This window comes from Podarcis filfolensis (assembly GCF_964270895.1).
Source record: "Podarcis filfolensis genome assembly, chromosome: 3".
Taxonomy (NCBI): Eukaryota; Metazoa; Chordata; class Lepidosauria; order Squamata; family Lacertidae; genus Podarcis; species Podarcis filfolensis.
In genome coordinates this window covers 52,959,815-52,972,123 of record NC_139606.1, presented here as the reverse complement: position 1 = coordinate 52,972,123, position 12,309 = coordinate 52,959,815, and the positions used below count along the sequence as shown (strand labels likewise).

General features: G+C 42.8%; 2 long non-coding RNA genes across 3 annotated transcripts in view; one reads left to right on the top strand and one right to left on the bottom strand.

Annotated features, from left to right (window-relative positions):
• LOC310760351 overlaps positions 1 to 12,309 on the bottom strand; it is a 611,207-nt gene that overhangs the window by 269,477 nt on the left and 329,421 nt on the right. The window lies entirely within an intron of this gene.
• On the top strand, positions 3,896 to 11,511 carry LOC310760357. The gene is made up of 4 exons (XR_014546920.1): positions 3,896 to 3,997; positions 7,650 to 7,819; positions 9,009 to 9,125; positions 11,228 to 11,511. It is a non-coding gene; the product is annotated as an uncharacterized lncRNA (long non-coding RNA).

Here is a 12,309-nt window from a genome sequence, read left to right as displayed (position 1 = left end):
TGGGAATCACAGACTTAGGCAACAGTTTATGCCCTCTGGTGTTAAGGAGGCAGGAGTGGTCAATCCAGAATACCTAGAAGGTGTTAGAACTTTGTGTGTTTAAGAGAAAGGGAGAAGTGTAGAATTAGTAAACATCTTGGCTTCATATATATCACCAGATAGAGCTTTCTAGAAATTTCCTGCAGAGACAGTTTACTTATAATATCAAAAGTTTTAAGCATCATCCTGATAGATACTTCAACTAATAAATTCAAGTCAAAATACAACTCGGATAAATATGTTAATTGGGGGGAGGGATAAAGGTTTGGGCAGAAGCCTATCATATTTCCATCTATGCTTCCTTCTTAATTCCTTTGTGTTTGTGCCATTATCATACATGTGCCCATTTATTTCCTTACAGTACTTTAGAGAATCCTTTTCAGTAATGTTGAATCAGAGCAAAGCAATCTAGTGTATTCTGCAACAGGCCTGTAGCATACTGTTTTGAAAAAGGCACTCCTATATTAAATTATATACAACACAAATATTCATAGAATCATAGAATCATAGAATATTGTTTTATAATGCTTCCATGTTTAGTTCCACGTTTGGTCTTTTGTAACTTCTGAAGGAGCATCACCAGAGACACCGAAATATTGTGGAAGGGTGTTTTATACCATACACTATCTACAAATTCACTCTTTCCACCTTAACATTCAGCATCGTAATCTTAACTGAAAAACAGAACAAGCTAGCATGTTTGGGTATCAGGTATTTTTTCCCCTATAAAAACACACTGGAGAGCTTTATTGTTGTTTAGCAACAATGTAAAAAATACTTGCAAAAAGTATTCAAACGTCTGCTATTTTGAAGATATTCAAACCCTGCTAGACCCACTTGTTTTGTCATTTAGCTATTTTTAAAAGTATTTTTATACCTCCCTCTTGCAAAACATCAAGGTTTCTTTGGCTATGTTTGAAGCAAGAGGAAGAACAAGCAAGTAGTAGGTCCTCTGCATGGGGAAAACGTAGAAATGCTATTGGATGAAAGAGAAAAAGTGGAACCGCTCTACCTCCTCTATTTTTTACATTATAAAACCCTGCATATATATAGCATATACATATTTGTTCTCTAAAACCCACACAGAAAATGGATGGACTTTAGTCCTGTCATGTGATGAACTGGCCTGAAACTAATTTTGTCCTTGAGTTAATCTCTAGGTATAGCTTCTATTCCTTGCATAGACAAGAGAAAACCATAGGTTAGCATAAAAAAGAGAGAGAACTAGCTACTTTGTCTTACTGTTTTGAAAGAGAACACAAGGTAAGTCAAACAACTGAGTTCAAGGCCAGAGATCATGTCACTGTAGGCAATACAAAATTCAACAGGGCATTTGTTGGCTTCCATTCTTCCTCTGGTCAAACAGTGAACTGGTACTCATTATCGAAAGTTTCTTCAGATCTATATTGCTATGCATTAAAAAATGGAATAAAGACCATCTATTTTTAACAAGAAAAAATGTTTGGAATTCAATGGTGAATTGAACATAAGGGCTTTGTAGGATTACAGTGGCCTCTTTGTACTTGATGGAAGGCCATTGAAAAATGCAATGGAGAATGAACAGAAGTCCATTTGCTTCTCATTGCAGATAAACCAGAGATTTATCAGGGATGTGATCAATGCCTAGCTTAGTGAGAATAATCCCATTTTTCTTATTCGATACAGCATGCATAATGAATTAAACTGCATTTTTACAACTCAAAAAATGGGGGGGGGAATGCATTTAAAGAGAGGGGCATTAAATCCATTCATGATCATAATATTAATGTTGTGTTTGTTACAGGTCTGGTTTTTCTAGGCATGTTTCCTTCATAACACCGGTCTTGAAAGACCTACATTGGCTCCCAGTACGTTTCCGAGCACAATTCAAAGTGTTGGTGCTGACCTTTAAAGCCCTAAACGGCCTCGGTCCAGTATACCTGAAGGAGCGTCTCCTCCCCCATCATTCTGCCCGGACGCTGAGGTCCAGCACCGAGGGCCTTCTGGCGGTTCCCTCATTGCGAGAAGCAAAGCTACAGGGAACCAGGCAGAGGGCCTTCTCGGTAGTGGCGCCCGCCCTGTGGAACGCCCTTCCAGCAGATGTCAAAGCGATAAACAACTACGTGACATTCAGAAGACATCTTAAGGCAGCCCTGTTCAGGGAAGTTTTTAACGTGTGATATTTTATTGTATTTTTGGTTTTTATGGAAGCCGCCCAGAGTGGCTGGGGAGGCCCAGCCAGATGGGCGGGGTATAAATAATAAATTATTATTATTATTATTATTATTATTATTATTATTATTATTATTATTATCATAAGATATCAAAATGGATTAGAGAAGTACAGAAAATAACTAAAGATGTAGATTCTGATATATTTCTGCTCCATCCAGCTGATGTTATTTCGAGGCAGTTGCTCAAGACTTCTAAAGATTAAGCAAGAACTCTAGAAACCCAGAAATCCAGCAAATCTGCAGAAACAGAGACAGAGTATTGTGGCGTTAAATTGAACGCAAGAACACTTTTTTGGGGGTAAACCTGGCATGTTCAGGAACTGCAGTAGTGGGATGGAGCTGCAAGCTGACCTGTCAATACCGCTGCTTCTGCATCTTACCTGAACAAGTGCTGGGCCAAGCCAAAGCAGCAGAAAAGTTGGGTCTGTATGGATGCATCAGAGGAGGCAAACTGGCGCTCCTGCCAGAACTTCTGCACAATCCCAACATCAGTGTTATTGATGGGTAGTAGCCACCCATGCTGTGTTCTGCCTCATCTGTCAAATATAAAAGGTAAAAGTAAAGGACCCCTGACAGTTAAGTCCAGCCGCAGACAACTCTGGAGTTGTGGTGCTCATCTCGCTTTACTGGCCGAGGGAGTCGACGTTTGTCCGCAGACAGTTTTTCCAAGTCATGTGGCCGGCATGACTAAGCCGCTTCTGGTGAAACCAGAGCAGCACACGGAAACACCGTTTACCTTCCTGCTGGAGTGGTACCTATTTATCTACTTGCACTTTGACGTGCTTTCAAACTGCTAGGTTGGCAGGAGCTGGGACCGAGCAACGGGAGCTCACCCCGTTGCAGGGATTCGAACCACCGACCTGATCAGCAAGCCCAAGAGGCTCAGTGGTTTAGACCACAGCACCACCTGTCAAATATAGTATGCCACAAAGTATCAGTTGCTGAGAATCCCATGTGAGGAAGATGGCTGTTGCACTCTGGTTTTGTTTGTGGGCTTCCCACAGGCATCTTGTTGGCCACTGTGAGAACAGGATGCTGCAGTAGATGGGCCTTTGGTCTGATCTAGCATGCTTTTCTTATGCATCAGTGATATTTGGCTTTCTTATTGCCTGATACAGTTAATTAATATCAAAACCAGCTGTTATATTTCTCTTTTCTGCTGCAAAGACTCTTAAAGGCTGCTGTCTGTAGCTGGTTTCCTATTTTTATTTCTATTGTTTTATACATGTATGTTATATATTTTTATTTTTATTTTAGAAATTGATTTCCTCCCCTTCCCCCCATTCTCACAGCCTATTTATAATGCATGGAGCGACAGAACAGCACATAAATAACTTTGCTTAAGGAGTGCTTATAGAGGTCAGCCTTGGATTCTAATTTGTTACTTCTTGTTTCCCCATTTTAAAAAAATGTTTATTCCTGTAAATTTCATGATTATGAAATATTCCTGAAATAAAATTGTATACCATATCATATATTGTTAAGCAAATGTCATATTATAGCATACTGAGAATATCCATAGTTCTCTTCTTCTTTTGTGGAAGGCTATCAGTTTTGATGGGAAATGTGGATTGTTTGCATTCTTGCCTCCCTAAGCCATTTGTAACATGTATTTTTGTTCTTGTTTACCAATTTTCATCCATTTCCTCCCATACCCTGTGGAACATTCTGCTCCTTCACCCACTAAACAGAGAGAAGCACAAGAAGCCACCTATCGTTAATAAATTCTTCATTTCAATACATCAGTAAGCCCTTTTTTATGCCTTAATACAAGAGAGACTGCTCTGGTGGAAACTCTTTACTGCAATGTATTTTCTTGTTAATGGCTTCAAAGTAATATGAACCACAGCATGGGCTTAATTCCTGAATGCAGTGCTAAAATAGCCTGGCAGTATTTTAGAGTAAACTTGCTGCATTTAACCAATGGGTCTCTAAGGACTGTAGGGAGTAAAATGTAATATGCTTCTGAAAGGTATAAATCAAGGTCCCTAGTTATATGCTTTCAAATGTGTATTTGACATTGTGTGGGTCAACTGATGCTTAACAGGCAATTTGTAGCTCTGTTAGAAGCTGTGTACATAGTTCCACTTTTCGTCTTATCAATATTTTGTATTCATAATGAAACTTAGGGTCCCTCCCCCACCCGGTAAATAAATGGGACTTTAACCTGACGTGATCCCAACTTCAGTTTAAGGACATGCAAATACCTCACAAGGTGAAATAGGTTTCTTTTCAGCTCCAGCATTTATACTTCTAATGAAAAACCCATGTAGCCTAGAAAAGATTGCAATGTCTCCCAATTCAGATGTATTTATGGAAGAGAAGGTATTGTGAGTGACTATTAAGTTAGTGGTAAAAATTGTTTGCAGTGATGTCTGATGGGTGAACATTTTTGAGTAATGTTGCTACTCTGGTTTAGGTTGGGGCCAGGATGACACCATGCAGGGCCAGTGCAAGGATAGACAACTAGTTGGCAGGTAGAGTGCCCTCCGCCCCTGGTCTCTTTGGATCCAGAAAGACAAGCATGTCAAGACTTGCCCACCCTCCCTATGGGATTCACCAGTTGTCCATTAGGCTGAGTGTGTGTTATTCTCACATTCAGCACAAGGGGAACACCTTTTTTCCTACCCTCTGCATGCTGTTAGAGCAGGCAGGGTTGCAATATTTATTGATGTGGTTATTTGGTTGCATGAAACATTACTTGGGTCACAACATGGATAGGCAAACTAAGGCCCAGAGGCCGGCCCCGGCCCAATCGCCTTCAGATTTGAAGGAAATAAGCAGTTATCCTATCTTTAAAAGACATCTGAAGGCAGCCCTGTTTAGGGAAGTTTTTAATATTTAATGCTGTATTGTTTTTAACATTTGATTGGGAGCTGCCCAGAGTGGCTGGGGAGACTCAGCCAGATGGGTGTGGTATAAATAATAAATTATTATTATTATTATTATTATTATTATTATTATTATTATTATTAAATCTGGCCCACAGATGGTCCGGGAATCAGCGTGTTTTTACATGAGTAGAATGTGTCCTTTTATTTAAAATGCATCTCTGGGTTATTTGTGGGGCATAGGAATTCGTTCATTATTTTTTTCAAAATATAGTCTGGCCCCCCACAAGGTGTGAGGGACAGTGGAGCGGCCCATGGCTGAAAAAGGTTGCTGACTCCTGGGTCACAACTTTGGACGATATACTTCCAGCCTGTTACATCCTTTATTGACCTTTGCCCATCCTGGCTGGTTCATGCAAACTAAGGAGGGTTCACTGGGGGGAACCGCGGTATGGGGAACACATCGTTGCATGATGAGGTGATACTTGGAGGTTGAGATGTGGCCACACCTGGAAAGAAACAACCTGAACCCAGAGATTTATGCCAACTACCATGCTGTCACCAGTACACCTTTTTGGGAGCTAGGGTCATTGGCTCAACTGCAGGTCCTCTTGGATCAAACTTGACTCATCCCAGTCTGAGTTCAGGCCCAGTTTTGAGATACAGTGAGCATATCTGACAACTGGATTTCCATTAGATTGATAAAGAATAAAATGGGGAAACCATACCAGTAGAAAACCAGTAGAAAATATACATGGAAATTCAGTCAGTAAGAATAGAGAGGAAAGGTAACAGCTCCATCACAAAAAAGGGATCTGGTTTGGATTTCAGTCATGCTTTGGGGCATGTTCAGGGCAGAAATAAAATAAAATAATGATGAGGTCTTCTGATGAAGAACATTGTGTAACTTGTTTTTACAGTTTATGTCAGACTTGCTAAGACCAGGCAGCATGCTGACACAGAAGACAAAAACAGTGGTGAAAACAGGGGGGGGAATCTGCACACAGAATGCAGGTCTCATTGTCTGATGCAAAGCTGCCCCTCAGTCATTGTGAACTGTTAAGCCCAGTCGCTTGTTTACGTGCTCTCTATTGTGTTTGTATTGGTGTATTATTATTTTTTTTAATATGGCAGGCTCACGTAGAATTGATTTAAGCCTGCAGTCTGTGGAACAAGAGAGATGCTGCCTGAGTCCTCAGCTTGAAAGCTTCATGCAGTATCAAATTTGGACCTAGGTGAATGCAAACCCTCCAGGTGTCCCTATTTCCAGGGACAGTCCTAGATTTACAGAAGCCATCTCAGTTTCTGATTTGATCCCTTAATATTCTGCTTTTCCTTAGGACATCCCTATTTTCATTGGAGAAATGCTGGAGGTTATAGATTTATGCAACCCCCAAGCCAGGGAGATAAGATACAGCCTTTAGAAGGCACCTGAAGGCAGCCCTGTATAGAGTTTTTTTAAATGTTTGATTTTTTTTTTAATGCTTTTTTATGTATGTTGGAAGCTGCCCAGAGTGACTGGGCAACCCAGTCAGATTGGTGGGGTATAAATGTTGTTGTTGTTGTTGTTGTTGTTGTTGTTAAACAGAATGTCCCCATTTTCCTCAGAGAAGGTTGGAGTGTACATGGACTTTGCAGTACTTTGCTCAATCAGGGATCTTCTGAAGATGTTTGTGCATTTGGCAAAAGAACAGAGTAGCTGTCTCTTTCCATGAAGCAAGACAATGGTTCTGGCACACTGTCACAACCTAACTTTAGTTGGGGTTTTGTATTGTTTAAAAATCTATCTTTAGTTGTTTTTGATTGCATGGCTGTAAACCATCTTGAGGCATGTGTGAGTGGTGATTCAAACAGTAGCAAAATAATACTAAGACTATTAATAATAATGAATTAAGATGCTATAAAGCTGGCATGGGAACCTCAGGCCTAAGGACCAGATGCAGCCCTCATGTTCTCCTTATCCAGCCCTGGGGGAAGATCTTACTTGGGTAAAATTATCTGCATATAGGAACCCCTTTCGCACCATTGTTGAACGCACAGAGGTTTCGGAAAGTGGAACAGGACAGCAAGCACAAACCTGTTCCCCAATTATTCAATCAATGCTTGGAAGCCATATCTGAAATGGCCTCAGAATGAAGCAAATATTTGATTTTGGCCCCACTTCATGCATTGTCTGTGTTTTCTACCCAGCCATTTGTATGAAATAGTGTCCTTATGGCTCAGCTGATGCATATGAGCACTGACAGGTGTCCACGTGCTTTGGGTTTCCAACAACCTTGTCTATAGTCCCAATGGCTTTCCATCCAAGCCAGGGATGTTCTCCATGTGTTCCTGACTACAATTCCCATCAGCCCTAGCTTGAATGGCCAATGGTAAGGGTTGATGGGAGTTGTAGTTCAGCAACATCCAAAGGGCACCATGTTGGGTAGCTACGATCTATGCAATGAGCAGGGGCCAAGCACTTTGATCAAGTGTTCAGTCTGCACTGCAACAGGTGCCTTCAAGACATTTTTCTTAATACGATTAACCAGAACATTGATTATATTTTCTCTCCTAATTTTATTAGCATCGCCTTCTGCTGTCTAGCCTCTGAAGAGGAATTCTACTATTTATTGACAAATTCAGCTGATGCAATATCTAACATACTAATGATCCTAAAAATGTTTTCCTGGAAATTGGGCTCCCCTGAGTCCAATATAACTTACATCTTGGAGTGCAGTTATAGGGTGTAAAGAGGTAAGACAAATGCAGTCGAAAGCTGTGGGAAGCCAAATAAGCATTTCAAATGCCTGCTAAGTTATCCTTTGAGGTCTTGCTTCCAAATAGAGAAAAGAGGGGCACTCTGGCTCTCCTGGGGAAGCTGCTAAAGGCCTGTAGGATGTGATTTATTTGCACAGGTCTGATGAATGGCGTGAAATCAAACGACTTCAGTGAGGAAATGATAAACTATCTGGAGAATAATGCAGCTTGAAACCTAAACATATGTTTATAGTTGCTGTTCTGGGCTGATAGCCAAGAGGGCATTTTGCTTAGCAAGCTGGGTTAATATAAGTCATACTTTCCCAAAAGCAACGCATACAAAACAAAAAGGGCCCCGCATTTCATATAGGGAGTAGAAATATATTAGTTTCTCTTGGTTGTGGGAAAGACCAGGTACCAAAGGATAAATAGCCTTACCATTATAACTTCAGTTCTTAATGCAAAGAAATAAATCAAGTCTATAATAAATAAATTGCTCAAAGGTAACAATTTATTAACACACTAATGTATGTGAAACAATTTGATTGCCTGAAATATACTGTATAAATTATTATTATTTATATTGTAATTCACTAAAAGGCAGTCTTTGCCAAAGTGGTGCCCTCCAGGGTTTTTGGACCACAACTCCCATCAGCCCCAGCCATAAGGGGATTTTGGGTGCTGGTGACCAAGTTGCTGCTTCTGGCCATGAATGGCTGAGTTAAACTAGAAAAAGTCTGGGGGTTTTTTAAGTTGCTCGCTGACACATGCCTTTACATAATTCACTTATGGGAATATGGACACTTCCGTTTGTGATTTCTGCATGGAGGCTTGTGAAGAAGGAGAAAGCCCCAGTAAAACGACAGAAAGGAAGTGAAAGTTTCCAAGTAACTACTTAATGTATACAAACAAACAGCATGTTCGGCTATATGCATAAATGATTACAACTCCTGTGAAAGGGTGAATGCGTATCTGCTAAAGTGTGATACAGAAAGTTCTGCCAGTATATTGAAATAAAAATGTAGCTGAGATAACGGCTGCCAAAACCCGAGGATTTGTCCATCTTTAGCAGTCATGTCCCTGGAATGCTGGTGTCTTGTGCTCTGTGGTCTAGTCAATATACTCCAACCCACGTTTTCCATATATTGTTACAAGTTACACAATCCTGCTATAAATCATTTCTCAGGTCCAGCTGAACGCAGGCCATGAGGGAAGCCAATCACAGACATGTTCTTGCTGCGTCTGGGCCAGCATCCATGATAGGCGTATTTAAACACATGAGCATCTCGGGTGCTTAAGACAGGTAAGAGCTTGCATCGTGTCCTGCATTACAATTAAATCAGCAGCGTTTTCACTGTCTTGGGGAGGATACATTCTGAATGTTCTCCATTTTTCAAACACAACAATGAATGCGGAAGAACTGTGCATGCTTGCATCTGTAGCTACAGGGAATTGCAGCTGCCATGCCCTGATCTGAGAGCGTGCACAGAAGAAAACATACCACGTTTCAGGGTCTTGGGTCTTGGCTGGTGCCTACAAGGAGGCATTTTGTGTTATTCTACAAAGCATGGCACCCTCAGACTCCTGCTTTCTAAGGAAACGTCCAAATGTAAGTTTCCTGGAATGCTTGGCATAGAGGGCTTGGAACTAGTTTAGTGTGTTGCGCTATGTGGGATGCAAGGAACATGGGTCAGTGAAATTGAAGTAGCTGTAGGAGAATGTTTGGTTATTTCAGAAAAGAAGCCCAGCCAACATTGTTGTAAAAAGGAGTCTAGAACAGCAGCATGATTCACAGTCTATAGTTGAAATAGCAGTGTAACAGTGAACTCTGCATCACAAGGGCAATATTTTCCATAGGCCTTAGGAAGGGTTTGCGTGTTGAGGTCCCCAAGCCACCCCCCAATAACTCACACATCACACATCAATTTTGGTTGGGGTTTTTGACACGATTTTGGCCACAACTTTATTTAAATACATCCGAGTGAGTGGTTGCTTAGGTATTGGTTCAGACTATCTGTCCTTGCCCAGGGGACAGAACTGACTTCCAGATCCCAGCGAAAGCCAGTGCGGGAAACAAATTTTGGGGAGAAAATGAAGCTGGGCCTCAGTCCCTCACTTCTCCCCTCATGTTCCTGGTGGCTTGCACGGCCCAAGTCCGATGTCAGGGACAAGGACAAAAAGAATGGCAAGCCCCTCGATTCCTTTAACGGAATTCCCTTTCCGCACACCATTGGAGGGGTAGGCACTTACCCCTCCACCAAACAATTTGAACCAATGCCTAACTGCCAACCTTACAAGTTGTGACGATTTGCTACGCAGTAGGCAAAACCAAATGGTACCAGCCAATCAGCCAGATGGACAAATTCCTACCAGGCCCCTGCCTCAAAGCAGACGACCCCATGACAGGCATAGCAAGGTCAAGTGAGCAACCCCTCCAATACAGCGAGGGTGGGCGGGTGATCCGGTGCAAGCAGCCAAGAGAACGCTCAAATTTGGGCATCCAGTATTTAAAACCTCTGACCCCTCCTTCAAAATTGGCAACAAGCAGTTCTCCCCAGCGACCCGCCCAATTAACCAATTCACTGCCTGGGTCCCTCCATAAATCTGCCCAGCAACAATGAGGTGGCTTGTATCCCCCACCACAACACGTGCTCTCTGCTCTTTTCCATACAATATAAGGGGTTTTAGGAACATGCCTATTGAAAATGGCCTCATGCTTTGTAGGATAATCCTAAATACTACACTGTCACTACAGGCCAAGGGGTGTGGGATGTCACATGGAAGCAGCCCACACCAGCTGTCAGCTCACACTAGATCTGTAGTGTTGGGATTTACATTATAGAAGGCTGAATGTATTGATACGAGTGTGTGCTGCTTTATTTTAGAGGAGTGTATTAATAAAGCACTGTAAAGACAATTTTAATTTGCCTTTTTTTGGCGGGAGGGGAGGAGGGTTAAATAAGCATTTTTCTTGGTATCTTTAGCTGTTTGAAAGAAACCAAAGTGGGTTTTTCATTGAGGCAATGGTATGACAGGGTCTGGAAAATTGCCTTTGTTGGGAAACTAGCAAAAATGGAAATTGGCAAGAGGGGAAAGAGTGATATTTATCTCTATGCATTAATCCAAGGTTAAGAGATATCTAGCCTCCAGTTTCTCAAAGATCCTTGTGGAGAGTTTCCCTCTCATAGATGGAGCTTATTGTTACTTAATGGAATGTTTTAATCATTTGAGCTTGTCTATGCAGATTGCTGTTTTCCCAAGACTTTGTACTTCCTGTTCTTAAAAAAAATATCATTGGTGGTTGCAATTTTCACAAAATGTTATAAATAGAGATACAGAAATGTGTTAAAGTCTTTTCAGCTAACTTTGAAATGGTATGTGTACTTTTGCCAATTTTCCCTACAGACGCTTGCTTGCATCCTCTGAAAATCTCTTCCGAATGACTGGGAGACCGATTGAAACTGGCGAAGTGAAGCTGCTGGAGGAGAAAGTCAGCAAAAACAGCCTCCTCCCTTTTGCACTACTTAAAACTCCTCCATGGGATCAAAAACCTTCTGTGGGTAGATGGAGCCTTTCTGTTCATGAAAGTTTATATCTGAATCCAACTCAAGGAATAAAGTCAGACTCAAATCTTACTGTAAATGCAATAAGTTTTTAGACAGAAGTTTTACTTTTCCTGGAAGTAAGCTACAGTGGTGCCCCGCAAGACGAATGCCTCGCTAAACGAAAAACCCGCAAGACGAAAGGGTTTTCCGATTTTTTAGCGGCTTCGCAAGACGAATTTCCCTATGGGCTTGCTTCGCAAGACGAAAGCCCACAGGGAAATCTCCGGGGACAGCGGGGAAGCGCAGCGCCCCTTCTCCTCTGTTCCCGGACCTGTCCTAAAGGCTTGCGGTGGGAGGTCCGGGAACAGAGGAGAAGGCGCGCAGCACTTCTCCTCTGTTCCCGGGGCTTGCGGTGGGAGGAGGGTTTTTCCTCCCCACCGCCAACATTCAGAACAGCATTCTGAATGTTGGTGGTGGGGAGGAAAGCCCTCCTCCCACCGCAAGCCTTCAGGACAGGTCCGGGAACAGAGGGGCGCTCTGAGCGCCCCTCGTGTGGGGCAGCAGGCTGCTATCCGCAGCTTGGAGAGCCCTGCGGGGAAGTCCTGCAGGGCTCCCCAAGCTGCGAATGTCTGCCCCGCGCGAGGGGCGCTCTGAAGCAGAGCACCCCTCGTGCAGGGCAGCAGGCTGCTATCCGCAGCTTGGAGAGCCCTGCAGGGAACTCCTGCAGAGCTCCCCAAGCTGCGAATGTCTGCCCCGCGCGAGGGGCGCTCTGAAGCAGAGCGCCCCTCGCGCGGGGCAGCAGGCTGCTATCCGCAGCTTGGAGAGCCCTGCAGGGAACTCCTGCAGAGCTCCCCAAGCTGCGAATGTCTGCCCCGCGCGAGGGGCGCTCTGAAGCAGAGCGCCCCTGGCGCGGGGCAGCAGGCTGCTATCCACAGCCTAGGC